Genomic DNA, 26,449 nt, shown 5'->3' with positions numbered 1-26,449 from the left:
ACTGAGAGAGAGGGAGATAGACGGAGGGGGGAGAGAGAGGGAGAGGGAGAGAGGGAGAGAGGGAGAGAGGGAGAGAGGGAGAGAGGGAGAGAGAGAGAGAGAGAGAACATGTGTGGGTGTGAGTGTGTCTATAGCATGCCATATAGACCCCTTCTGGCAGTCTGGTGAAGCCCAGAGACACTTTCTCAGAATAATGTTTTTCAGTGCATAAAATAAAATACACAAGATTACAAAGGATAATAATTATACTGAAATGCACTTATCAAGATATGAGAAAAGGAAATAAAAAGCTTATGGACCCATGAACCCCTGCTCTAAATCTTATAAATCTAGCAGGTAAGAAAGAGAAGTTTAAACCAGGTGAGAGGCAAGATGATATATCTTAGAGTAGACTGACCACATCTGAAAGTCAGAAAACCTGAGTTCAGCCCCAGTGAGGCAATTAACTGAGTAGGATATCTTGGGAAAGTCACATAACTATTCTGAAAATATTTCCTCCTTTGTAAAATGGTCTGGTTGGTTGCATTCAATTACTAAAATCTCTACTAGCTCTATGATTCTCTAAGTTAATTGTGTTAATCAGGAAAAAATAATAACTGGGGTTCAGAGACCACATGATCCTGTTTATAGATGGGAGAGACCTTAGAGATCATCTAGCACAACCCTTTCATTTTATACATACATACATACATACATAAATATATATATATATGGATAGATATATACAGATATATATGTGCATATGTATCTATGTGTATGTATATGTGTGTATATATGTATGTCTGTGTCTGTACATATATACATATATATGTATGTGTGTATATGTGTGTATATATATATATACATACACATACACACACACACACACACATACACACATAAAACAAAAAACCTGTGACCCAAGAGAAGCTGAGTATCTTTTAAGCTAAAACCATTAACTAAGCAAACCTACATCTTCTCACATCAGATCTGGCCTCTTTTCACTATATGATCCTACAAAATCTTAGAATCAAAGATGTATAACCAGAAAGGTCAATAAAGGGGCTGCTAGGTAGTACAGTGGCAAGAGCACAGAGCGTAGAATCAGGAAGACTCAACTTCTGAGTTCCAATCTGGCCTCAGAAACTTACTATTTGTGTGACCCTGGGTAAGTCACCATACCCATTTGCCTCAGTTTCCTCATCTGTAAAGTCAGCTGGAGAAGGAAATGACAAACCACTATAGGATCTCTGCCAAGAAAACCCCCAGTGGGGTCATGGAGAATTGGACAGGACTGAAGATGGCTGAAAAACAAAGGACAATAGAAGTGATCTAGTCTGATGCTGCCAATTTTAAATGAGGAAACAGAAACCCAACAAAGCTTTTTTAAGTTAAGAAGCCCAAACTTCATCCAAATAGTAAGGAGTAGAACGGGGATTTAAACTTACGTACCCTGACCCAAGACCCAGAGCCCTTTTCACTCTATGTCACTTGTTAAAATTTTAGTCATTTCATTTGAATTAAAGAAGACTACTTTGTCTGGGGGCCAGAGACCACCAAGATGGGCTGACCAGATGGCTAAAGCAATAATACTGGTAAAAAGCAATAAGGACTTGAACCAAATTGGGGACTGTGTTTAGATGGTTTAAGAAATAGGTCATCAACATAAATCATGGCATTGAGCAATTTACTGAATTTGTGGTGTCAAGTTCTGAGCCTGAGTGAAGGGTTGGGGTGATTGCAGTAAAGAGAAACAGTAAAATGAGGAAGAGGGGCCAAGTTTTGGGAGAAGGTAACTCTTTTGGGTTGGGACATGATGAAACTAAAGTCAGACATCCAGTTCGAGATGGCCAGTAGAGAGGTGCATTCAATGGGACGGAGGCTCAAGGGACGGATCAGTGAGCAAAGAGCATAATTCCTGCTGAACATCACTTCTGTCATCTGGTGGCTCTCCAGCCTCAAGAGCGGTGGTGAGGAATGGTCAGATTAATATCCAATGTGGCAAGTCAATGGTGATTTGGAGAGGAGTAGGAGATTCCCATCAAAGTGGCTGGCTATTAAATCTACTATTCCAGGGTTTGCTTAGAACAAGGTAATATACACATCAAAGCAATTGCTGAATCAATGAATTTACCTATTTAATTTAGTATAGTTAATTAGTGGGGAAAGTCTTTAATGAAATGCTTACTATGCAGAATATTGAAAGTGGTGGAAAGAGAGGAAAAAGAGAGAGAGAGAGAAACAGAGAGAGAGAGACACATGCACGCAGAGTTTCTATCATGCAAAATGATGAACTTAAGAACAAAATAAAGATGTAGGAAACTGACTCTAAGTTGAAAAATTAAATTAAAAGGATACAGAAATATGGTGGAGGGGTGGCAAAGGAAAGCACCTTGATGATCATCTCATTTCTTTGGTCAAAGTTGAATGGAAGAAGAAAATCCATCACTGAACCGCCATGTGTCCTTGGCCAAGTGACAGCACCTTCCTCGATTCATTCACCTCATCTGTAAAATGAGGAAGTGGCCTTGATGGTCTCTAAATCCCTTTCAAGCTCATAGATCTAGTTAAATGAGTAAATGAAGCCTTAGAAGTTTTCTGGCTGGGATCCTATGCTTTTAAATCCCTACCACAGGTCAAGAGACCTCCACTAAAGTGTTCCTCCCATATCCCATGGAATATGGAGATAACCTTGGGTTCTTGAACGCTGTGTCAGCAAAGTACAAACTGTAGTAAGTCCTCCCAAGCTATGGAAGCAGCACAAAAGGAAGCCTACATAGGGTCTGTTCCTGAGTGATGTATTAAATAAGAAGTGCTTATGTTCCACACCTTTATTTTCTTTGGGATTTCTTCTTCCGAGGGCCTAGGACCCTTATACCTTTCTTGGCTGTCAAAGGTCCTGGCTGATTCCTCACCCTTCAGCCAAGTGGTATTTTAGGGTGTGCATTTAGGGTCATAATTAAAACACTGAAGGGAATCAAGGCTAAGGATGGGCTGAAAAAGATAATTAAATCACTTTATAAGTGACCCAAAACTGGAGGGTCTGGAGATACAGAAGAAAATGGTTGGCAATTTATTTGAATGGCCTCCACAAAGCAACAGGGATCTCTTTCAATCAATCTCTCTCTGTCTCTCTGTCTCTCTGTCTCTCTGTCTCTCTGTCTCTCTCTCTCTCTCTCTCTCTCTCTCTCTCTGTATATATATATATATATATATATATATATACATACATACATACATACACACACACACACACACATGTGTGTGTGTGTGTGTCCCTGTTGCTGTGTCTATCGATAGAGGCAGCTAGGTGGTACACTGGATAGAGCACTCTTTCTGGAGTCAGGGACACCTGAGATTCAATCTAGCCTCAGACATTCACTACCTGGGTGACCCTGGACAATTCACTTAACCCTGTTTCCCTCAGTTTCGTCATCTACAAAATGAGCCGGAGAAGAAAATGGCAAACCATTCATCTATCTTTGCCAAGAAAACACCAAATGGGGTCATGAAGAGTTGGGCAAGGTTGAAATGACTGAACAGAAACAAAATGGAAGATAATCTTATAGGAAAGGACTTAGTAGTAGGCAAAAAAGGCGTGGGGTAGGACCATAGGAGTGACAGTCCTACAGAAAGTGGGATTAGCATTGAGTCTTGAAGGAAGCCAAAGCAATGAAAAAAAGGTGAGGAGGGAGATCATTCTTTAGGTATAGAGGACATGGATCCATGGGACTCATGGGAGGTGGAGTGTGGAGAAACCACAATTAGGTGACTTTGAATATGGATGGGAGTCACCTATATGAAGAATGGAGGGTCAGAAGGGTCCAAACTGGGAAAGTCTCTTAAATGCCAAACAGAGGATTTTCCATTTGATCCTGGAGGCAAAGAGGGTGCTCCTGGAGTTGGAGTAGAAAAGATTAGAATTATTTACTAACTATTCTATATTGAGGTCATGGAGGAGAAACAATGTAGTCTGACCTGAAAAGGGATTCCCCATAGAAAATGATGATTTCCTGGTACATCCTGTTTTTGGAAGACATGGTGTTGACTGTATCAAGCCCCAGAACATTACAGTCAGCTGGAACAAGAGAGCCTACTGATATATGAGCTCTAGAGCTTGCCCAGGCAAAAGGCATTCTTCATCCATTTGGCTTTTTCTTGTATAAAGAGAGGCTGAATTAATTCAAGTGGACTTTTTCAGGAGCTGCTGAGACCCCCAGAAAGTTCATGAAGGCCTGCTTTTATCTACTTTCAGTAGTTTTTATCTCTTTTTATCTTCCATCCAAACTGCTTTTACCTGAGGGTACTGGCACATTTTTAAACATTTCTTTTAGTAAAAGGACAGTTTTTTTGGATCCCTTAGGCTTTGAGTGATCCATAATACCAGAAATAGAATAGTAAGAAAAATTATTATTATACTATTATATTAATAACCAATTATTAAATTGGGATCCAGGTTTTTCTCCTTAATTTCCTCATTAAGGCCTGGCTCCTGTGAAAGTCAGTCTCAGAAGGACATGGTTAATAGATGAAATTACTCTTAGACCTCAAGGAACATGCTCTTCAATCTAGGATGGAATCCCCCCCACACACAACGAGGAGACCTAACGACTGTTTAGAGTATAAACCTTTCTCTAGGAAAAGGAGCCCTTGTTCTATTTTTTTTATCAGAGTTTAGGGTGACCCAGCTCATGAAGGAGAAAACCAACCAGATAAGCTTCAACTGAGATGGATTCTCCTGTCCAGACTGTTGGGGGCTGCTGCATCTCATAATCAAGCCATGTTCTGAGAAGACTTCTAGCCCACCTCCTCATTAGATGGCCATCAATCAGGTTGATTTTTACTTGGCAGGAGTATTCCCTTTCAGGAAGATATTTAAGGCTTTTTGGGTCTCCAACAGGGAGATCTTCGGCTACGCAGAGAAGCCACTGATCATCAATTTATTAACTGCCCACTAACCTAACTAATAAATTGATTATTGATTACCCAGAAACTGTCTCTCAGGGGTTTTCCTTTGTCACAATAAGAATTCATATACACTTAATTAAGAAATAAGTAATGAGCTATGCCCAGAATTGAAGGAAGAAAAAAAAAATAACTGAGGAAGACTCTGAATATATTGAATGAAGCTCTTTAATATTGAATTTATGAAAAGACATGGAACTCTGAGTGCAAATTGAACTATAATTTTCTCCATTTTTCTTGCCTTTCTATGATATGGCTAATATGGAAACATGTTTTGCATTACTTCACATGTATACTTGATATATTGTGCACCTTCCTAGTGGGTAGGAGAGAGGAACAGAGGGAGAAGGGGGAGAAATTTTGGAATTTGAAATTTCAAAATAAAAGAATGTTTAAATAAATAAACTTTTAAAAAAATAAAAGGCATGGGAGAGGGTATTATATACATATATACACACATAGATGCATATATATGTATATATAATATATATATATAACACAAATCCCTAGAAACCAAAAAATTCCCTGCCCTTAAGGAATTTATTTTCTACTACAGTGAAATAATATGTATTTGTTGTTCTTGTGTTGTGTCAGTTCTGACCTCTTTTAGGGTTTTCTTGGCAAAAGTATTGGAGTAGTTTGGCATTTCCTTCTCCAGCTCATTTTCCAGATGAAGAAACTGAGGCAAACAGTTAAGTGACTTGCCCAGGGTCACACAGCTAGTAAGTGTCTGAGGACATATCTGAACTCAGGAAGATGAGTCTTCCTGACTCCAGATCCGAGAGCTCTATCTACTGGGCCACCTAGCTGACCAAACAACACATACATTGGTAGTTAATAGAAAGTGTATCCAAAGTAATTTTAAAGAGGATGAGAGTTTTAATTAATGGGTAGAGAATGGGAGAGGGCAGGAAAGGTGACCTGTAAGAGGTAGAATCTAAATTGTGATCAGAATCACTTAAATAATAAGATAAGCCCGGGAAAGGAAAGAGAGATGGAGAATCCACATTGTATATGATCAGCAAAGGGTAGTGATATAGGATCCAGAGCTAAAAGTGGTCCCAGAACACAGTATGTTAGAGCTAGAAAGAGCCTTGAAAAGTTAAATCTGGAAAGGACCTAACAAATTAGAATATCTTATCTGGAAGGGAACTTAGAATATGGAATGTCAGAAAATCATAGGACCAGAAGTGGAAGGGAAGTATGAATATAAAATATAGATTGTTAGAGCTGGAACATGGAATTTCAGAAAATCATAGGACTAAAAAGTAGAAGGGAACTTTGGATGTAGAACATAGGGAACAGGTTGAGGGAAAGAAAGAATTTGGAATTCTAAATTAAAAAAATACAAATGTTAAAAATTGTTTTTACATGGAATTAGGAATTTTTTTTAAAAAAATGCAAAAAATTAATAAATTTAGAATATAAAGTGTTATAGCTGGACGGGAATCTAGGACATGGAATGTTCTAACTGGATGGGTTCTTCGTTGCGCCAGTCTCCCCTATTTTACAGAAGACAAGTTCAAAGTCTAAGTGATGCTAGTCATATCCCCAAAGTCACAGGGTAGCTAGAAAGCTGAGACTGGGATTCAATCATAGGTCATCTAATTCCAAATTCAGAGTTTACATTAACATCCTAAAGACATAGAGGCTACAGTCACAAGAGCTTGCAACTGTATTCCACTCTATGTCGTCTCCTCTGACTGTATCTATAATATCTCGTTTGATTCCTACAACAACCCTGGGAGGCCAGTAGGACAAGTGGTATGCTCCTTTCATAAATGAGGAAACTGAGGTTTAGTGAAGCAAAATAATTTATTCGCTGCCTTGAAGATACAAAATGGTAGGGCTAGAAATTAAATGAAGGTCTGAAACCTTTCTGAATCTGAATTAAAAATCCCAACCCCTACAGTGCTCACTTACACCAAATATTTACAATACTTTCCAAGGTTGTATGAGGAAAAACATCTACAATTTTCACTTCAATTCAACGAGTATTTACTGAGTCAGGACACATTATGGGTAGGACACACTAAAGGAGGCATTAGTGACAGAGATCAATTCAAAGGATTTTGAGATATAAGACATATAAGGCATTTCCTAAATCTTCATTTGTGCAGGTTTTGGTAATTTGCCCCGATTTTGGTAATTTTCCCCATAATCACCCAGGCATGTAGAATTTGGGGTTTCCAATATTTTTTTTTAATTCTAAATTCATCCCATTCTTCTTATGAAATTGGGCCTCTGGGAAATGAAGTACTTACTTATCCAGTTTACATCCTGAGGGCAAGTACTAGGACCCTTCTACAACTCAAATCAGTGACTCACAACTGGAAAGAGTCTCTGACCAGGGGTCAAAGTCACACATTCTTATAAAGCACTTATGGGTCACAGAGTAAACAGGTTGTGGGAGACAATCTTGATTGTCAGCATTTATTTAGAGGTTTAATCACTAGCGCTATCTCATTTGATCCTCACTAGGCCTCTGGGAATTTGGTGCTATTACTATCCCCATTTTAAAAATGAGGAAACTGAGGCACTCTGCCTAAGGTTATTCAGGTACTCTATTCTCTATACCATCTAGTTAGCAAAGGCCTGGCGTTGGAGTCAGAAAGACTTGGGGTCAAGGCCAGTTTGTGACTCATACTGGCTGAGTAATCTTGGGTAACCTCTCAGTGCTTCAGTCAGCGCTCTCAGATTGTAGATGTCACGAGAGGGAGTTTTAACTCTAAGAGTTCCCAGTGCTACCTGAACCACAGGATTATATCGATCAGTTCATAAACATGTAAATAAAAACATAAATGAATGAAACAAACTGTGGCCCAGAAAGACACACTTGATAGATCTCAACAGGAACCTAGGATCTTTAGAGAATCCAGTCAAATCAACTTAAAAGTTTATTTGGGTTGCACCCAACCAGGGCTGTCATTTATTGCCATTCATACTGGGCCTGCCTGTGTAACTTCCTTCTTTTCTCCTCTTATCTCACCACAGATAGTGCCTTGTTTTGACAGGGAATTTGTCAGACCTTTCTGGAAAAGCCAAAACAAAACCTCTTCAGCAAATGGAAATGTGAAAAATACTTGCTTTGATATTTACCTGGTTAAGCCAAATGTTTGAAAATCCATCGCCTTTCTGCTTCCCTTCCACGGTAGATTTGATCACAAAGACCTTACTTATTAGTCAACGAAAAAGTCTTTGTCCCCAACTCAGAGAGAAAAGGATAAAAGTTGTTGACTTATTTCTGGAAGACTAAAGAGCCTGAAGCAACCCTGTAGAATGCTTACAAATGGTGGGAAGAGGAGGACTGCCTAAACTTTGCCTTTTTAGAATGATCCCGTAGGGACTAAGAATATAGATCTGAAACCCACTGATGTTCCCCAAGAGCAAGGATTTAATTTTTTATTTTGAATCCACCCTCCTCCAGACCTAGCAATGTGCTAATTACTTCTCCCAGCATGCCAGGCCTTTGGCAGGGATGTGGTAGACAGAGTATGGAATTTGGATGGCAGAAGACCTGGGCATCCACTTGTTTGGGTGATCCTCAACAAGCCATTTAACTTCAGTTTCTTCTTATAGAAAAGTGGGAGGCAGGGAGAGGAAACATGTGAATGTGAATACAAACCAGGGGAATGATATCACCAGGGTTGCTACATGTTTATACTGAGAGTCAGAAATGTATAGATAGGGTGCTGAACTTGAAGTCAAGAAGACCTGGGTTCAGATCCTGCCTCAGAGACTAGCCCTTCAACTTAAAGCATGTCCCTAAAAATATCTGTGCTCTAGTTTCCATATCTCTAAGATAAGGGGGTTGGATTAGATCAAAAGTGTCAAACTTAAACCAAAATTAACCAAACTTAAAACTTAAACCAAACTTAAACCCAGCCATTATCATGTTGATTTAGAAAATGAAAAACATTTTTATTTATTTTGTTAAACATTTCACATTTACATTTTAATCTGGTTCAGGCTACACTTAGGAACTGTTCAGAATTCAAGTTTGACAACTCTGGATAATATGGGGTCCCTTCCAACTCTCAAATTGTGTGATTCTGTGAAAATTGAAAGTTTCCAGACCTAGAGAATAGGAAATGAACATTTCTCCCCAACTCTTGGATTTCAAGCATTATACAGGCAAGATTCTAAACTATGGTGACACTGTTTTTATAAGACCAGTGATGAGGGACAGGACTAGGTTAGAGGTTGATCAAATCTCCTAGTTATTTTTATCATACAGGCAAACCTTAGACACTAGAAGGTTGCCCTCAACCAATGACATTTTGGGATAATATCATGGAAACATAATCAACCACAATCACAGTTTTGAATTCAGGAGGGACTTCAGAGGTTACCTCTTCTAACACAGACCTTTATAGAAATTATCTACAATATCTGCAACCATAAGTCATTTAGCCTGTACTTGAACATTTCTAGTGATGGGAAGCTCACTCTCTACTGAGGCATTCCATTTTGGCACAACTCGAATTGGCTTTGTTTTTGTTTTTCAGTCATTTTCAGTAGTTCCCACTCTTGGAATCAAATTGGGGTTTTCTTGGCAAAGATATTGGAGTGGTTTGCCATTTCCTTCTCCAGCTCATTTTAGAGATGAGGAAACTGAGGCAAACAGAGTTAAGTGACTTGCCTCCAGATCACCCAGCTAGTGAGTGTCTGAGGCTGGATTTGAACTCAGGAAGATGAATGTTCCTGACTCTGGGCATAGTGCTCTATGCAGTATAGCGCCACCTAGCTGCTCCTCAAATTGCCAAAACGTGACTCTTTGCAACTTGTGTATGGACATGTACATGGACTTGGACAACTAGTTTTGTCCTTTGCTGACAAGCAGAACAAGTTAAATGCTCACCCAACAATCACCTCTTCAAGTAAATAAAGATACTAATCATGCTCTGCCCCATCTCAAGGCTTCTCTTTTCAGGCTGACTGTCCCCAGTTCTTTGTATAATATGGCCTTCAGAACCTTCATAGTACTAACCATTCCCCTGACAGGCTTGACTTTGCCAATGATCTCTCTCCAATGAAGTGCTGAAAATCTGACCTTCCATATACACCCTGCGCAGGGAAGAACACAGGAGCCTGTCATCTCTCTTATTCTGGGAAAGAAGGGAACAAGCATTGATTAAGCACTGACTATGTACCTGGTACTGTGCTAAGTCCTTTATAAATATTATCTCCTTTGGTCCTCACAACAATTCTAGGTATTAGGTGCTATCTTTAATCCCATTTGACAGGTGAAGAAACTAAGGGAGAGAGAAGTTAAATGACCCTTCCAGGGTCACATCACTGATAAACATTGGAGTCCACATTTGAACTCAAGTCTTTCTAACAGCAAGTCCAATGCAATATTCACTGTGCCACCTGAGTGCCATGTGGACAAATGACCTGGACTCAGAAATGAACAGAATGTCACCATTTCTGCTCATAAAAATGTAGCCCAAACTGGGTGGAATTTAATATCTCAGCCTTGACTCAAACTTTTGCTAAGATTCCACTAAAACTGAAGATCTTTTTCACATGAACTTTTCAGAACCATGCCTACCTCATCCTATCCTGTGCCAGTCATCCAACATTTACTTCCATGTTTAATCTTCCAAACAAATGTGCTCCAATTATTTGTAAAACATTCAGTCACTCTTCAATAAGTGAGACTCTAAACCACAATGATTTTTTTTTTGAGAAGACCCATGGTACAAGTAATACTAATGGTACAAAAGAGGACTTGGATGAGCAAAGTTTGTAGCTTTTCATTATAGAGCTCCGGGAGCTGTCCACTAGCAACATTCAATGTAGTCATGAAATCACAGATTTAGACAGAGAAAAAACCTGGGAAACTATCTGGTCCAATGGCCTCAACTGACAGGACACTGAGACATGATGTGATATGTCCAAGGTAGCATATGAGGTGACTGAGTTTGACTTTGAACCCAGAGGCATTGGCTACAAATTCAGTATTCTTTCCATTTTACCATGTTTTATTTATGCTGGGAAGAGGGAAGGACCTGAATCCTATCTTTGAAAATCACCATGTGAATGTAGGCAAATCACTTAATTACTTTCAGTTCCCTTACTACACAACAGTCAAGATTATATACTTTACTTAGCAGAATTAAAAAACTGTATCAAAAAAGCAGTTTTTCAACACTAATGTACTGTACAAATGGACTATGTAAATATATGATATAAATGTGAATTGCTATGTTAGCTGCATTGATATTGATAATAACATGGAATGAATGACTCCATAAACCTGTTTTCTCTTGGGATAGTGGTTTTAGAAAATGTCAAGTATTCAGCACAATGGCTAGCACATGTTAAGTACGTAAATGTCTATATACATGCATATATGTATATGTCTGCATATATATGTTAGGTATTATTATTAACCTTAGAACAAGGTAAATGCTTAACAACTGACTCTACAAAATAAATATGTGCTCTGGAAACATTCTCATTATTAATGTTTTCTTGCTTCTAGACAATCAACAGAATGAGTCAAACTGATTTGGAGGGTTTGACAAACTGATGGGTGCACATGCTCACAATGAGCATTTCATAATCAATTCTTTTTAGCCAGTATCAGCTGGATCTAGTACATGCCTGTTTTAGAGACATTCTGGTCCAGCCTTCTCACTTTGAAAAGGAAGAAATTGAAGTTCAGAAAATTAAGTCATTAGCCCAGGGGCACACAACTAGTCTTCCAGCTAGAATTCTAACTTGAACTCAGGAGCAACTCCAAATTTAATGCCCTTTTCATCATATCACATTCATTTTCACCTAATTAATGACACGTAGTCTTTGAATATATGGTGTTATATTTTGCAAAATATGATCAGCCCTCATGAAGGGGGAAATAGTGAGACCTTATATAAAAGACACATGGGAACATACAGCAGTTCAGGAAGGAACCTGAGAAACCACAAACACCAATCCCTTTGTTTTATAGTTGAGAAAAGCACAGTTCAGAGACATGCCTCTAGTCTCAGAGCTTAGAAATATCTGAAGTTGGAGGTCAACAGAATAGCGTACTATTTATTACTATGAATAAAAATAAGGAAAACAGCAATAGCATTTATAATTGGTAAGAAAGGAGATTATGATGAATCTCCTTTCTATACTGCTTTATGGTTTACAAAGAGCTTTCAATTGAATTCAACAAGAATCAAATGAGAATTAGTTTATGCTAAACACTCAGGATTACATATATGACAATATAAACATATATATTATATAGATATATCATGATATACATATGGTACATATACACATACATATACAACATACTATATATATATATATATATATATATATAATTTTTTATTCAGTCATTTTCATTTGTATCCTAAGCTTTGTGACCCAATTTGGAGTTTTCTTGGCAGAGATACTGGAGTGGTTGGCCATTTCCTTCTTCAGCTCATTTTACAGATGAGGAAATTAAGACAAATAAGATTAAGTGACTTGCCCAGGGTCACACAGCTAGCAAGTGTCTGACACCAGATCTGAACTCAGGAAGATGAAATTTCCTGACTCTATGTTAGGTATTTCATCTACTGAGCCATCTAGCTGTCTATGTGTACACACACACACACACACACACACACACACACACACACACACATAAAACAACCTACATACATATATACACACACAGCAATCCTGGCCCTTAATGAGGTAATACTTTAGATTATAAGCTTCCTGAGAGTAGGGATTTTTTCTATGGCACTTGATAGGTGCTTATTAAAAAAAAAAATACTTGTTGACTGAATGAGGTTGGAGGAACAGTATGTACCTAGATAGGAATATGCATATGTATGTGTGTATAAAATGCATTTATATATACACATATACATATGTACATATACATATATATATATATATATATATACGAATACACACATATAGACATATCTATCAGTGCAGTAATTACTCAGTCTCTTCTGCATTTTTACCCTGAAATCTGTGGTCCCTTGCACCAACCACTCCCTTACCAGCTGTGATGTATGCCACGTGAATGTGTCTGTGTCCATTTCCTATCCCATTCCATCCCCCAAGTCCCACCACCACATTGTAGCAGATTGCCAGTTCCTCACAAGCAAAGGTTTCATTATGTTGGTCTTTCAGTGTTTACTAGTATCTTGTAAGTAATTCAAGTGTAGGAACTCTCCATTGAATTTTTTCCATTTTACAGATAAGGAAACTGAGGCTCAGTGACAGATGGTGACTTACTCCTAGTTACACTGGTAGCATCGATTAGCTGCTGCTGTAGCCAGTGTTCCACGTGCAGCACTGTCACCCGATTGCCCAGGTTTCTGCTGATGACATATCCTGTCCTGACTCTGTAATGATGGAGCAAACTCCAGGGACTGATGAAGCAAGCTCAGAGGACCGAAATAGTTTGCCAACTGCTCTACCCCCCTGGGCCAAGGTAGGGTCTGGGCATGTATACGGGGCCACATAAACAACGAGTCCAACATACATTAGAAATGATGCTCTTAAAGTGCTTAACACTACTCTCCCCAAAGCACCTAGGAAATATGCCCCTGCTCAGTTGGAGGCAGCCTGAAAGGCCAAGCCAAGCCCCCCACAATGAACAGTAGACAACAGACCGACAGACAGGGCTAAATGCCTTCATACAGATAGAGCCTCTGTGCCTTCCTTGGCTGAGGTGAATAGCAGCAGGGTTGGGCTTGAAGTGATGGCCCAGTGCCGGGAAAGCACTTTGGCACATGCCGGGCGATGTGAAAGGCTCTAATGAGACCCATTTCACAATTCATTGGTCCTGTGCATTAAGCAGGCAAAGATTTCTCTAGGAGACTTTTTTCTGCAATTTATCCTGCTGCCCAGGTCATTCCATGGGTAAGCAAATGGGGTACCACCAAAGCTTTCCTTCTCCTTGCCTTAAAATGAAACATCCACCACAATACCGCACGACAATACATATTACAATACCTACTCGGCCAGAAGGGCTGGGAAAAGCCAGTTGGCAAATGAGATCCACCAGCTTTGTGGGACTCTAGCAGACCCTGATAAGGGCTGCAAGGCTTCCCAGAATGAAGACTCTTATCCCCCCATTCCTTGTTCTTCTTAATTGTCAGAGACTGCAGCACAATTGCCTGAAGCCATGCAATTAACAGAGCACCTCAGCTCCAATCCCAGGAATATGCTCAGTGTCCTACCAACATGGAATAAGTCTCTTACTCTGTTTCCATCCACAGGCTTTCCAGTCTAAACAGATGGGAGGTGGAGTGGGAAGCAGGGGCCGGGAAAGAAGGCCACCTGTAACTGAAAGAAGTCACTGATGGAGAAGTTTCATAGCATTGTGTGTTTGGGCAGATGAAAACACAAGGAAAGGAAAGAAAGAAAGCAAAGCAGAGAGGGAAGGAAGGATGCAGGAAGGGAGAAAGGGAGGGAAGGAGAAAGGGGAGCAGAGGGGAGGGGAGAAGAGAGGAAGAGTAGGAAAAGGAGAACTGCTCAGGGAAATTGAAAGACATGGAACTTGTGGCAGGAGCCATTGCCATGGCAACACTCAAACAATACAGAGAAAGCCTTCATAGTTCTATAGTAGTCTCCCTGAATACCCCCAGGCAAATGTTAACTCTTTTGCTTGCCTCTTTGGGAAAGGAAGGGAAAAGCAGTGTCACTAAAGGGGAAAAGGGAAGAAAGTAAAGGAAAATGGATTTTTTGGTTACTCATCAAAATCTGTTTAAATAAATTAAATCACTTTCAAAAAGTTACCCTTAGAATTATAACACATTAGAGCTAAAAATGACCTTAAATAATCACAGACTGTCAGAGCTGAAACGGACTTTCAAACACAGAATGTCAGAGGTATTAAGAACCTTTGAGTATAGAATACTAGAGATAGAAGCAACCTCAGAACACAGAACATGGGCTATTGGTTCTAGAAAGGCTTTAAAAATCCTAAAACATCCTTAAAAATTTGCCAAGCCCATTGAAAATAAATCATATACTTTAATCTTGTCCATTCTCTAGGTCCAGGACCTGGATGGATTCAAATACTTATTACTGTTGTTTTCACTACCGTCTCCTCCTGTATCATCATCATCATCCTCATCCTCCTCCTCCTCCTCCTCATCATCATCCTCCTCCTCCTCATCATCATCCCTTTCAAGAATCCCTGGCTGTGAAATGTGACACCTCTGGGAATATTTGAGATTCCACCACAAGACTCCAGAGGAGATACAGAACTCAAATTTGCTCAGAACTAGGACCAACAATTTTGAGGTAGAAGGCCCCATAAAAGCTAACTAGTTCATTTTACAGGTGAGACAATTGAAGACCAGAGGTTTTAATTGAGAATCTTGTCCAAGGTCAAATACTGGTAAGCAACATAGCCATGGTTAGAACCAAGGTCCTCAGACTCTTTCTTTCCGCTCTACCATACTGCCTTCTCTCTGTTTCTAGAGAAAGATGCCTGGTCTGGATCCCTAAACCCTCACTGACCACTATTTCCCATATTTATTTTACAGTCATGCTGGGTGGTACAATCATCCTCGCCCCATCTTCCGGAGAGATAACATGACTTGCTTACATAAGTTAAGTACACGGCAGCTTCCAGATCTGAGTCTAGGTGTTCAGATTCTAAATCTAGTGCTCAAAGAAAACATCAAATATACCAGGGATAAAATTTGTGGCTTGAGGATATTCATTCCACAATCAAATATTAATGGGAAATCCAAAGAAGATGCCACAAAGACAGCAGAGAAAACCAAAAACCAACCTTCCAATGGACAATCCAACCAACAATGCCTCTTTGACATTTGATATTGTAGAAAAAATGGAATCCAAAGATCCAGATAGTTGTTCTTTTGGCAGTAGCTTTTACTCAATGATTTTTGTCCTTTTTTCAGTTTTGTTTTTGCTGTTCCTTTTCTGCTATAGGATTCCACAGTTTCAAAAACAACTTTGTCAAACGCTGATCAACGAATAAGCAGCTACTAGGCACTATGTTCCAGGCATCATGCATGTTGTATGTGAACAGTAGTAGAGTATGAATGCACACATACATGCAAACACACACACTATCCTATGCATTCCTATTGGTTCATTCTGATAGAGTCGGAAATTTGGATTGCATGAAAAATCACCACATCTCACCTTCTCCAAAAAAAAAAAAAAAATTTGCATTTATACAGGGTTTTAAACCAGGAAAACATTACTAAGTCTGCATCCACTCTAGACCACGACTCACCCCTACAGCCATCTGTCTTTGATATCAAAATGAGAATTATCCATTAGATCACACATATAAAACTAGAAAAAAATACTAAACAGTGTTTGTCAAACCAACCCCCAAAAAAAGAAGTGAATAATTGACTAGAATTTGAGAGAAACATCAAAGGCTATGGAAAGGTGTTCAATTAGGTTGAATCATTAGCACACTGTCATTAAAAACAAAACAAAACAGAAAAAAACAACAAAAAATAATAGCCAGTGTTATTCTTTACGATAAATATAATGCTAGTGTCCTTTATTTTCATAATACTTTCATGTGTTTCATTCATGGAGTAGGTAATATTCTTCTAGAAATTCTCTTTGACTCAGCCCAACATCTCACTCCAGGGTATGTTGGTAAAAGTTGAACAATTAGTTCTCCAGAAATATTACTAAAAAGTGTATACAACACTTTAAATTTTAATTTGCATTACTAACAATTTCTTCCTCACTTTCTTCAGTCTAGACAACCGAGAAAATAATAAATCAAGCCCTGATTTGTAGCATTTGATAATTTTCAAGGTGTCAATCCTAACAATGAAAATTTAACAATCTGCTTTCCAGAAGCAGTACATGCTGGCAGGAACATAACCCTGAAATTCTCCCTTCATTAAAATGATCCTTCTAGAAGAGAAATCTTAGCTCTACACTTCTATATTTGTTAACTTGGAGAGATAGTGGAATTTGCATTGGCCTCAGATTCGAAACTGAATTCCAGCTCAATACCTAGTACCTATATTTATTCTTTGAGTTTTTCTTATACCATTTGTAAAAGGTAGATAATACTTCTAGGGTGACCACAGACAAGTTATTTAACTTCTCTCAGCACTCTCATATAAAATGTGGATGACAATGATAATCATTCCTAATTTTTGACAAGTCACAGAACTCCAGAATTTCAAGTTAGCATGAACTCCAGAGGCCACTGAGATCAACTCTGAGCAAGATTCCTCAGAAATATCTGACAAGCAGTCATCCAGACTTTACTTGAAGTAACAGGAAATGCCCTACCTCTCCCAAAGCATCCCAGGTTAAACATATAATTTTTTTTAATTAATCTTTATTTGAACATGAGACTCTAAACCAATTTAGCTGCCCTCTTTAGAACTCTCTTTAGCTTTCCAACATGCTTCTAAAATGGTTCCCAAAACAAGATACAATGCTCCATATGTGTTCTATCCATGACAGAGAACAATCCTAGTTCTGGATACTTTCTTTGTCTTAAGAATCTTCTCTATGATTACTACAGCTTTCTTGGCCATCATATTGCTGACTTATGCAAAGCTTAAAATCCACAAAATATTCCATTTTTTATATGAATTGCTATCTAATCATGTCACCCTTATCTTCTACTGAGTTGATTTTTTTTTGATAATCCAAGTATAAGACTTTATATATCTTCATTAAATTTCATCTTACTTGATGTGGCACAATTTTCTAGCCTGTCAAGACCTTACTGAATCTTAATTGTTATTTAGCATGTTGTCTATCTCTCCCGGCTTGATGCCATCCGAACATTTTGTGAATATTCCATTGAAATATCCATCCAAGTCCTTAAAAAAACAAAACAAGCAACAAGAAGCAAAGACTAGCCACTATGGGGGCAAGCATAAAAAATCCCTAGGATACTTCACTGGAAAATTCATTTCAACCTGATGTCAAGACATTAACTACTCATTGGGTTCAACTTAAACTGTCTACCTTAATTGTACTGCTATCAAGCATGATTTGGTCTATCTTTTCCCCACAAATAGCATGAGATATTTATTAAATATTTTGTTTATATTTACATAAGGCTTATTCTCAGCATGTTCATAATCTGCAAATATTAGTGACTGAATTTACAAAAAAAAAAAAAAAGAGAGACATTATAAATCTATTGCTCCACTGTTAGTCTTTCCATATGTAAAATGGAGAGAAATCTACCTGTTCAACCTTATGGAGTCATGGGGGAAATGTTTTGTCAATCTTAAAGTAAGCTTATATATTAAGCATCTGAGGTCTGTCTCTTTTTTCTTCTTTTCTTCTGCATCCTCAGCTAAAAGTAAGGCCCGTTGAGAGGTCCCTGTTAATTGAGTATTAGCTGTTCATTTCAGAAGGTAGTTATTAACTGCCTACTCTATACCAGGCACTGTGGTCCTGGAAATATGCCAAAGATAAGCAGGCCTTTGGTCTTAGATTCTAATGGAGACATGCAGACAAGTAAATAAGGAATATACCATGTAAAGTGTATGGTTGGGAGTGCACTGGAGTGGGGAGGGAAAGGGTGGTATCAGCAAGGACCTCTTGAAGGGGATGGAAGCACTTCCGTGAGCGAAGTTATGGATCCTAAGAGGTAGGGATGGAGAGGGAGGAATCCTAGCACAGGAATGGGGGTACAGACCCTGTAAAATTCCAAAGGCTGAGCTCTCCAAGCCTGGTTCATAGTGTCTCTTCATCAGGCCATGCCTGCCAGGTTTAAGGGTCTTTAAAGGAAGCTTTTATAGCAAAGGAAGGATGAAGCAACAGCAGGGGAGAGTTAGGTCTTGCTAATGGGTTATTCGGAGATAACATAGGCACATCTTCCATTTACCAAGACAGCTATCCAGATAGGATATTCCCATAAGGTGCCCTATCTACCCCCATTATACCTTCAAGCTATTGTCTTTATACTCAAGGCAAATATTGTCTCTTCCATCTTTGTGTGGATGACTAAGAACTCAAACAAAACTAAATCCGGGAGATAACAAAGAAAAACAGTTCAGCAAACCTAACTAATGCAGCAACCATGCTCAACAATGTATGCACCATTCAAGGAGGCATCATGGTAAGAGGAAAGGAGTACTGCAAGAGTAGTCAGAGAACCTGTATTTAAATCCTACCCCCAACATCTACTACTTGTGTGATCCTGGACAAGTTATTTGGTGCTACTTGGCCTCAGTTTCCCCATTTTCAAAATGAAATGCTTTCACTAGAAGGCATCCAAGGTCATTTTTATGGAGCTACGATATATACCTGTTAGCTGTCCAAGCAAAGGAGACAAATGTATTTCCTCATCTCTACTGTGTAGTCAGGACTGGAGACTTGTATTCCATAGTATCCATGCCCATTTTGGGGTGTGCTTTTTATGTACGTTATTCATTTCATTGTGTACGTTTTCCTAGTTCTGCTTACTTTGTTCTGTATCCCTCCTTCAGTCTTCCCATGTTTCTCATATTTATCATTTCTTATGGTACAATAACATTCCATTAAATGCTGTACTTTGTTTAGGCAGACTCCCAATTAGCATTCATTTTATGTATTTTTTTTCTATCAGGAATACCAGAAATATTTTCATATTTCTTCCTATCTTTGACCATCTTGGCTTACATGAGTCAATCAACAAGCATTTCTTAAGCAGCTACCATAGCAACTACAACTATTAATCAGTGTTAGGCATAAAGGAGAGGAAGACAGAAATTGAATAGTCCCACAGGTCCTGCTATCAAGGAGCCTATATTCTGTAGGAAATCATTATTACTTACACAATTTTATAATTCCTATTATTTTATATGTCCAGGAATGAGATCCACGAGTCAAAGGATATAAACCCTTCTAATTCATATTTCCAAATAGTCTTCAGAAACCCACACGGACTAAACCTGGATCTTCAATCCTTTCATTAGACCAGATTTGAGCTGTAAAGAAAATCCAATAATGCCTATTCCCTCTGATACTCATCATGGGGCAGATATAACGCTGGTTTCTCAGAAGCACACTATTTCAGAGACCAACCTGCAACTGGCAAAAGAAAAAGAACCCACCAATTCAGGAACAAAGTGACCAGAAATCTCCTCTTCAGCATCCTTGGCAAGCTGCTCTTGGAGTCACCCACCACCTCTGAAGGCAGGCCAATCTGCCTTGGGATAGATCTCCCTGGAGAGGAAGTGTTCCTTATACCATTACATATGTTCCTTAGATCCTTATATAAGCCTAAATTGGCCTCTTTGCAACTTTTGCCCATAACTCCTTCCTCTACCTTCTGGGGATAAGCATAAGAAAGTTTCAAGGCAACTACAACTATAGAGGATAAGCCTGACTGGGTCTCAACAAGCTGAGAAGTTTTCTAACACAGACCTCTTGGTGAACTGTATGTCTGCGGAATAACAGTCAGCCTGGGTAAATAGTGGGGATGTCCACCTTCAGAGGGCTGGTCACATGGAGGTGACATTGTCTGGATCTTTGTTGCTTTGCAACAGAACTCACGAAATCACTTAAAATAATTTAACCTTAATAAACTCTTCTAAGCTTTGCAAAGTACTTTGCATAACATTATCTCATTGACTACTGAGGTAACAGCTTGGATGTCATAATGGAGGGAGATTCCTTTTGGTATGGATGAGACTAGATGACTGTTGAGGATCCTAAGACTGTGATTTTCCCATTTTACAGATAAGGAAACTGAGGTACAGGTAGCTTAAGTGACTTGGTCAAAGTCACACAACTAACAGGGGTGTGAGACAAAACTTGACCTCCAGTTTTACCGTTTTTGAGTCTAAAAATCTATTTATTTATATCTGTTTTTTAAAAATCTGTAGTCTATGAATTGCTGTATTTACACACAAGCATGGACACATATATGCATACATATATAATGCACATGTTAATATATATATAAGCTTCATATATTAATTTATGTTAAATCCACATTAAATATATACATATCCAAATTAAATATATTAATTCAATATATTTTCCTTTGTAAATATATAGTATGTATGTATGTTTGTGTATATATGTATAAACACATATACACACGCATACCATATCCACATATATATCTACACACACATGCACATTCACATGTGTATGTATATATGTATACACACAAGAGCATGTGTGTGTGTGCGTGTGTGTGTGTAATTTTATATGGTTCCAAACATGATTCTCAGAAGGGGTCTGTAGGCTTCACCAGACTGTCAAAGGTGTCCATGCTATACACTCACCAAAAAAAACCCAAACCAAAACACTCAACACTTCTTGCCTCTCCATCAGTTTCTTGTTCTAATGGCATTGTCTCCACATGGCCTATGCATCCATCATTATCAAGGCAGCACTCTTGCTTAGATGAACTAGACTTAGCCCAAGGCTTGGCCTGCTTCGCCCCAAAGTAAACAACAGGAGGACAGTCCTAGCAGCCAACCATGGACCCATAATGCTATTCAGATCTCTCACATTTCACATGTCTGTCAACACTTGAATTTTTGCAATGTGCTTCCTCATAAACACCCCCAGAAATCTGTGAAATCATAATAATTAATCAAATCTTTCAAAATTCCTCCTTGATGTGACATGTCCATAACTCCTCCAGTACTGCATTTACCAAAATGGGGTCAATATTATTTATTTCTATCTCTCCATTAGTCTGGATGACTTTCACTTGAAAAACTGACTCTTAAAGGCAGCATTAGGAAGTTCAGTAAGCAGTCCAGGGCAAAAAGAAGTGCAAATCTGGATCATATTTCTTGACCCTTCAAGGTTACTAAGCAGGTCTCAGGAGACTCTAGAAAGAGCAAGGTGGCCACAGAGTGCTGCAGTTCCTTCTCAGAACTCTGAGTCCTGTGTGTGCACAGTAGCCTCTTTTTCTCCAAGTCACACAGAAAAAAAATGCTTTAAAAATCATCATCTTCCTTTAAAAAACATTTCAATAAATGAATGTTGAACTATCCCTAGCTTATAAGAATAACGCCTATTAGTCTACATGAATTCTTTATATGCTTTGTTATAACCCTACGGTGGCATTTAAACTCCCTAAGGGTTAGGGACAGCTTTATTTTGCTCTTTGATTTGTAGGGGGATGGAGAGGTAGGAGTGGTCTTTATATCCCTAGTGACTAACACAATTGGATTATGAAGAACATCGAATCAAACTATTTGAGCCATTGTAATACGGGGAAGCCGCATTGCTTTTGGAGTGCTAGGAACTGGGTTCAATTTCTGGTTCTGCTGAGCACTACCTTTGTGACCTAAACAGTTCACCTCCTCCTTATGGCATTCATTTCCTCCACTACAAAAAGAAGGAGGGGAACTAGGACAGCTTCTAAGTTTCCTTTCAGATCAAAATTGTTATTTCTTACTAGGGATGGTGGATAGAGCCACTCCAGAGCAGGGGAAATCAAGGCACCACATCTAATAGTAGGTGAAAGAATGAGATTTTGAATCCAGGTCATATGACTTCAATTTTAATGCTTCTATCATAATGTCCAATCCGAACTTCCAAACTGCTGAAATATTACTTTTGCTTTCTGAGGTCTACCATGATCATAGTAACACCGTACATTCATTTAGCACTTTATTGTTTCCAAAGTGATTTGTACCAGAGTATTGAAGATACAGCTGATGCTGCAGTGGATAGAGCACTGGGTTTGGAGTCAGGAAGACCTGAGTTCAAATTTGGCCTTGGATACTTACCAGCTATGTAACCCTGGCAAGTCACCTAACCTTATTTGCCTCAGTTTCCTCATCTATAAAATGTGCAATAGAAGGAAATGCAAACTGCTCCAGTATCTTTACCAAGAAAATCCCAAATGGGATCACAAAGAGTCAGACAGGACAGAACAACAAGGACCATATTTAACATATCATTTGATCCCCATGACAATCTGCCTATTATTTTCCCCATTTTATTGATGTGGAAACTGAGGGGAAAAGAAGGTAGATGACTTGCCCAGGGTCATATAACTAGTAGAAGACTGAGGTAGGATTTAAACTCTGGTCTTCCTGACTCCAGGTCCAGTGTTCTATCCACTATGCTACCTGGCTGCTTGTCTACATAGGAGATGCAGGGCAACTTTGATAACATGCTATTGAATTTATTAAGTAAGCACACAAAAAAGCAAGCTATTCATATTACAGCTTGACATACAATCTTGACTTTCTGTTCTTTGTATATAGAAATGCTCATTCTATTTGGATTTCAGAGGCTGAATAATTGACTGTCCAACCATGAAGATTTATCCTCTGATATTGTAACTGCAGAAACGGAGCCCCAGAGAAGTTGTGACTTTGTCACAGAGGTCATAGAGGTAGTAAGTGGAAAGCTGGGATTAGAACCCAGAGCTTATGATGAGAAAGTCAATAGCCTTTCCATTTAACCTAGATAGCTCATTTGATCCTTATAACAACCCCTAAAGTAAGCATGACCGTTATCCCCATTTTATACCTAAAGAAATCCTGACTTAGGTAAAGAAACTTGCTCAGAGTCAAAGAGCTACTAATGTCTGTACTAAGTGGCTGGTGCAGGATTTGAACCCAGGGATTCCTGAATGCATTCAGTAATCTATCCATTACTCTACTCTGCCTCACTGGAGGACCAGACAATATTCTCTTTAAAATTATTTCAAAGTAGAAGGGCTATATTCTGTATCTATTAAATAGTCTGATGGCATAAAGCCCCATTAGGGTTCTTTTCCACTACAACTTTATGGTGGGGGGGAGGGGAGGGAGACACTTGTTCTGGGATTTATTTCCTGATCTCTCTAAAGACATGTGGTGCCCTGTGACCACAAAATCTTCTATTTGAACCCAGTATTTCATATCTCACATTTTGTAGTCAACCTGTTTTCAACAAGAAACATTGACATGATTAAAATGTGAGAGGTTGGGGAAGAAATCTATCTGCTATGTTCCAAGCAGGGGAAGCTACTTGCTTAGGAAACTGCTTATTTCTCATGTACTACCTCTGGAAGTGTTATTGGAAAACTCCCTGCCTGGTAAGTTCATACTCCTCCTCCGCTCTCGCCCATACACGATTGTCCACATGCGGGGGTGGCCACTCACATTCTTCCTCTTGCTTCACCCTTAAGTCCTTAGCAACATCCAAAGAAAATCTGCCTCCAGAAAACTCTCTGCTTTTTCCATAAATCTACATACTCAACTGGCTTGAATTTCCAGCTCAGGCTTTCTGTCCACCATGACAATCAGAGAATAGGTCACTTATGGCTCTCTGAGGATGTCAGGCTCTATGCTGATGAGACTCATGGAGGGAGTCCGTCTTAACGACCTCCCAGGTTAGGAATCTCAAAGCCCTCTCACTGCTGCTTTTCTGAAATGTGGAGCCAATTTGGGGCCGCCAAGCTGAAGGAGTTAAACTCCAGACTGCTCTGCGTATCTCTGGCTACTGTACTAGTGAGTGATTCAGTGAAGTGTGAAAATAGTACATCTTTAGACGCACAATCATCTCCAGTTTTGTACATGCTGAAATAGACCACAGATTTCAGCCCACAATTGTGAACAGATTTCAACCCCCCCAAACCTCCCAAGCATATGTGGGGGTAGAAGAGCATGCAGGAGGGGAAAGGGTGTGCTGAGCTGGAATAGAAGATGATCCAGTGAAGAAAACTTGATGGGAATTATGTCAAAAAGGCATCAACCTAGAGAAATGCTTCATTGCTGTCTGATTGGCAGAGGCAAAGTTCATTGCAAAAGATGGGCTTTGTAAGTATGGTTTAAGGCTGAGCAAGAGAAAAAAAAAGCATGTATACATACATATATGTATATCAATCAATAGATAGATATACAAACATATATACATATACATACACAAATATATATTTTCCAGTCCTCACTTTTAATAAGATGGCTTAGTGGCAGCTTAACATAAATTGAATGGGTCTAAATATTGCAAATTTAGCCACATAGGAAAAACACAAAATCGTTGCAGAGAATTATGGTAAGATATGCAGAAACGCATAGGGGGCTTAGGAAAATTGTATGATGATTTTTCAAAGGCTGACAAACTTATTGCCCACTCTATATCCAACCTGGGTACATATGCCCAGAAAAATACACTAGGTGGGCCTTAGTATCCAGCAGAAGGCAAATGATAATAAAAATTGAGTCAAAGAGTTGCCCTTCATCCTTTCCTTGGTGGTCCCAATTTTCATGATCACCTCTCAAATTTAAATCTAGAGGCACCTACCCCTTCTTACTGTCTGTACTCAGCAACACTCATGAGAAGAACCTATACCAGCACAACGCAAAAGCAGTAGAGGGAATACTCCTCCCTCTTGCCCCTCCATTCCTTCTAAGAAAAGAGTTCATAAAAGGCTCTGGGGAAGATTTATAGCTGAGAGATGTTATTAACTGACAATACAAATATATTACAGCACCAAATCCAGCTACATCTTTCTGCACCCTCCCCCCACAAGCCATATTATATGAGAAAACCCAAACAGGAAAAGAGATGATGGGGGTGGGGAGGACCAAGGGTGGGTGTAGGGTGAAGAGTTCTGTTCCAGTTGTCAGGATGTGAGGATCATACAAGACTTCTTCCCATCTTCTCTCAGTCTCATTCCACCACCTCTGTCCCCCAATACACCTTAGTCCTGCACTAGGGTAGCAGGAGGTCTGGCCATGTGTAACCAGCCTTCTGTCTCATCCTCACCTAACCCTCACTTTCTGCTAGTTCTGAAGTGCTCATCAGTCATTTGACTCATGCTGTTTTCAGCCCTTAACCAAAGATTTCCAGCTTCTGCTGGGAGCCCCAAAGGTAGGAGGTAGAGGTGGGCAGATACAGGCTAGGAAAAAACCACAAGCCCACACCAACCAAGCAGACCAGCCTTGAGGAGATGAAGGGGACTCATTTTTCTATCAGTCCTCTGTGCTCTCTAAGGTTGTCCCAGGCCCCGTGCTCTTGCCCCCATTCTCTGTCCCCCCTCCCCACTCCCAATTCAGAGGGGGCAAGTTAGTCAATGAGAAGAGCCTGCACCAATCCTCAGATATATTTATAACAGAAGCTTTCCTAAGTTAGCTACTTATGTTAAAGAATTGTGCTTGCTTCTAAGCAGGCAGGTCCTAGAAGTACCAACAAGGTTGCTTATCATTTATTGCCCAAGTCATTCCCAGCCTCCCACGTCTAGCCAGTTCTCTGAACCAAAAAAAAAAAAAAAAAAAAATAGTCAGGGAGGAAGATGTAGCCTCCATCCTTTCATTTTCAGCAGCCCTGGTAGGGGCACAGGTAGTCAGAGAACCCATTTCTGGTGTGTATGAGAGAGGGGGTAGAATGCACTGGACATATAAAAAAAGGGGGACTGTGCAAAGTCCAAACACTTCTTCCCAACAGCATCCTCCCCCCATCACCCACTCTCCCTTCCCTCCATCCACCCACCAGCCAGAAGCCATCCTTCATCTGCTTGCCTTATTATCATATTTTCGTGTTCATACATTCTGCTGATCTGCAGTGTCAGGTTGGATAATGAAATTTAAATTGGACCCCTTCGATTTCCAATGGTTAAATATTT

The 26,449-nt window shown here is 39.3% G+C and overlaps 1 protein-coding gene across 5 annotated transcripts in view; it reads right to left on the bottom strand.

Moving 5' to 3' along the window:
* LRRC4C (leucine rich repeat containing 4C) overlaps positions 1 to 26,449 on the bottom strand; it is a 1,216,509-nt gene that overhangs the window by 185,406 nt on the left and 1,004,654 nt on the right. The window lies entirely within an intron of this gene.

The sequence above is a fragment of the Notamacropus eugenii genome, chromosome 6, assembly GCF_028372415.1.
Source record: "Notamacropus eugenii isolate mMacEug1 chromosome 6, mMacEug1.pri_v2, whole genome shotgun sequence".
Taxonomy (NCBI): domain Eukaryota; kingdom Metazoa; phylum Chordata; class Mammalia; order Diprotodontia; family Macropodidae; genus Notamacropus; species Notamacropus eugenii.
Note: the sequence above shows the minus strand (reverse complement) of the source record. Positions and strands in the feature narration are given on the sequence as shown.